At 42.5% G+C, this 3,329-nt stretch overlaps 1 long non-coding RNA gene across 1 annotated transcript; it reads right to left on the bottom strand.

The window, feature by feature from the left end:
• Positions 1–655: 655 nt before the first annotated feature.
• On the bottom strand, positions 656–2,879 carry LOC124030410. Its single transcript, XR_006837960.1, has 3 exons — positions 2,752–2,879; positions 2,257–2,358; positions 656–888 (listed from the first exon to the last, which is right to left on the bottom strand). It is a non-coding gene; the product is annotated as an uncharacterized LOC124030410 (long non-coding RNA).
• Between the last annotated feature and the right edge of the window lie 450 nt (positions 2,880–3,329).

Genomic DNA, 3,329 nt, shown 5'->3' with positions numbered 1-3,329 from the left:
GAATAAGGTTCTGACCTGTATATACAACCACTCCAGGACCCTGGACATTGAATAAGGTTCTGGTACTGACCTGTATATACAACCACTCCAGTACCCTGGACATTGAATAAGGTTCTGGTACTGACCTGTATATACAACCACTCCAGTACCCTGGACATTGAATAAGGTTCTGGTACTGACCTGTATATACAACCACTCCAGTACCCGGGACATTGAATAAGGTTCTGGTACTGACCTGTATATACAACCACTCCAGTACCCTGGACATTGAATAAGGTTCTGGTACTGACCTGTATATACAACCACTCCAGTACCCAAGTGGCGAATAAACTTTGAAACTTGTCCCTCTTATAGTGTAAGTTGTTTACAAACCAACGTCACACATTCCTTCCCTCATTTTCCACAATCTCATGATGCTGCAACATCTCTCTCGTCGTTTTAAAAGCAGGATTCTCTCCCACAGCCTGGATTTCCGACACAACTGGGGAGACAATTACAGTTCTGTCTGCCTTTCTTTCTGTGTCTGTCTGTCGGCCATTCTGTCTGTCCGTCTGTCTGCCTTTGTCTGTCTGTCGGTCTGTCTGCCTTTGTCTGTCTGCTTTTCTGTTGGTCTGCCTGCCTGCCAGTCTGTCCAGCAACACTAGAAAAGCTGTAATTCATTCCCCTTCCATTTTTCCACCAGACCATGTTTCTCTAACTGGCTCAGATCGTGGAGCGTCAGGAACAGTGAGGAATCAGTACGTCTTCAGTCTGAAGACTTTAGACAGGGGAGAGGTGGCACTAGAATAGACGAGAAAGGATCCTGCTGTGGTATTGAAATATTCCCAGTCCGTACAGCCGATGGTTGGGAGCCGGTGGATAGGGACAAATCCCTCATATCCCTGCCACCTGGAGGGACAAGCACAGCAGGATATAGGTCAAACTATTTATGTTTTCACTTCATATTAATTAAAGTCCTTTGAGTCATTTACCACACTGTAAGGACTTTTAACACAATAAAATGCCAGTGTTAAACACGGTTTAAAGAGTACCTCACCTGTATATAACACTGTTTAAAGAGTACCTCACCTGTATATAACACTGTTTAAAGAGTACCTCACCTGTATATAACACTGTTTAAAGAGTACCTCACCTGTATATAACACTGTTTAAAGAGTACCTCACCTGTATATAACACTGTTTAAAGAGTACCTCACCTGTATATAACACTGTTTAAAGAGTACCTCACCTGTATATAACACTGTTTAAAGAGTACCTCACCTGTATATAACACTGTTTAAAGAGTACCTCACCTGTATATAACACTGTTTAAAGAGTACCTCACCTGTATATAACACTGTTTAAAGAGTACCTCACCTGTATATAACACTGTTTAAAGAGTACCTCACCTGTATATAACACTGTTTAACAGAGTACCTCACCTGTATATAACACTGTTTAAAGAGTACCTCACCTGTATATAACACTGTTTAAAGAGTACCTCACCTGTATATAACACTGTTTAAAGAGTACCTCACCTGTATATAACACTGTTTAAAGAGTACCTCACCTGTATATAACACTGTTTAAAGAGTACCTCACCTGTATATAACACTGTTTAACAGAGTACCTCACCTGTATATAACACTGTTTAAAGAGTACCTCACCTGTATATAACACGGTTTAAAGAGTACCTCACCTGTATATAACACTGTTTAAAGAGTACCTCACCTGTATATAACACTGTTTAAAGAGTACCTCACCTGTATATAACACGGTTTAAAGAGTACCTCACCTGTATATAACACTGTTTAAAGAGTACCTCACCTGTATATAACACTGTTTAAAGAGTACCTCACCTGTATATAACACTGTTTAACAGAGTACCTCACCTGTATATAACACTGTTTAAAGAGTACCTCACCTGTATATAACACTGTTTAAAGAGTACCTCACCTGTATATAACACTGTTTAAAGAGTACCTCACCTGTATATAACACTGTTTAAAGAGTACCTCACCTGTATATAACACGGTTTAAAGAGTACCTCACCTGTATATAACACTGTTTAAAGAGTACCTCACCTGTATATAACACTGTTTAAAGAGTACCTCACCTGTATATAACACTGTTTAAAGAGTACCCCACCTGTATATAACACTGTTTAACAGAGTACCTCACCTGTATATAACACTGTTTAAAGAGTACCTCACCTGTATATAACACTGTTTAAAGAGTACCTCACCTGTATATAACACTGTTTAAAGAGTACCTCACCTGTATATAACACTGTTTAAAGAATACGAGGTTCCATCGTGAGAATTGGCCACAACAAGGAACTTCTCTTCACCCACCGAGAAGAATTCCCAGTCCACCGCACTGCAAAGATTAAACCACAGTGGAGTGTTTAGGCACCAGGTGTGTACCTGGTGTGTACCAGGTGTGTACCTGGTGTGTACCAGGTGTGTACCAGGTGTGTACCAGGGGTGTACCAGGGGTGTACCAGGGGTGTACCAGGTGTGTACCAGGGGTGTACCAGGTGTGTACCAGGGGTGTACCAGGTGAGTACCAGGTGTGTACCAGGTGTGTACCAGGGGTGTACCAGGAGTGTACCAGGTTTGTTGTTCATGTGTCTGACGCATCGCTCCAAAGGGATTAAGTTGTTTAAATTGAATTGGAGAGCGGACAAAGAGGTAAAGAATACGTTGTAAAGGACAACACAAGGCTTCTATAGAGAACTGAATGCCCTCTGGTGTGGCTCAGTGGACTAACCTGTTTGTGACGATGTCCTGGAACTTAACGAAGGTCTGTGTGATCACGTTCAGTTCGTAGATGGTTGAGTTGATGTTGTAGTGACTAGGGCCTCTCTCGTTCAGTTTCTGGCCGTTAGCCACCGCCAGGAAGTACCGATCCTTGACCTGGAACATCTCCCAGTCCGTCGCTCCCACCGTCTGCAGGGGTCATAGGTTAGGGGTCAAGGAGAAGGTTCAAGGTCAGTAAAAAAAAACATCCCAGAAATGTTCCATACACACAAAAGCGTATTTCTCTCACATGTGCATACATGTGTTGACATCCATGTTAGTGAGCATTTCTCCTTTACCAAGATAATCCATCCACCTGACAGGTGTGGCATATCAAGAAGCTGATTAAACAGCATGATCATTACACAGGTGCACCCTGTGCTGGAGACAATAAAAGGCCACTTTAAAATGTGCAGTTTTGTCACACAGCACAATGCCACAGATGTGTAAAGTTGAGGGAGCGAGCAACCATAGACCACGTGTAGGGCGTTGTGTGGGCAAGCGGCTTGCTGATGTCAACATTGTGAACAGAGTGGCCCATGGTGGGGT

This window comes from Oncorhynchus gorbuscha, unplaced genomic scaffold (genome assembly GCF_021184085.1).
Source record: "Oncorhynchus gorbuscha isolate QuinsamMale2020 ecotype Even-year unplaced genomic scaffold, OgorEven_v1.0 Un_scaffold_11295, whole genome shotgun sequence".
Taxonomy (NCBI): Eukaryota; Metazoa; Chordata; class Actinopteri; order Salmoniformes; family Salmonidae; genus Oncorhynchus; species Oncorhynchus gorbuscha.
The sequence above is the reverse complement of the archived record's forward strand: the minus strand, read 5'-3'. Positions and strand labels throughout refer to the sequence as shown.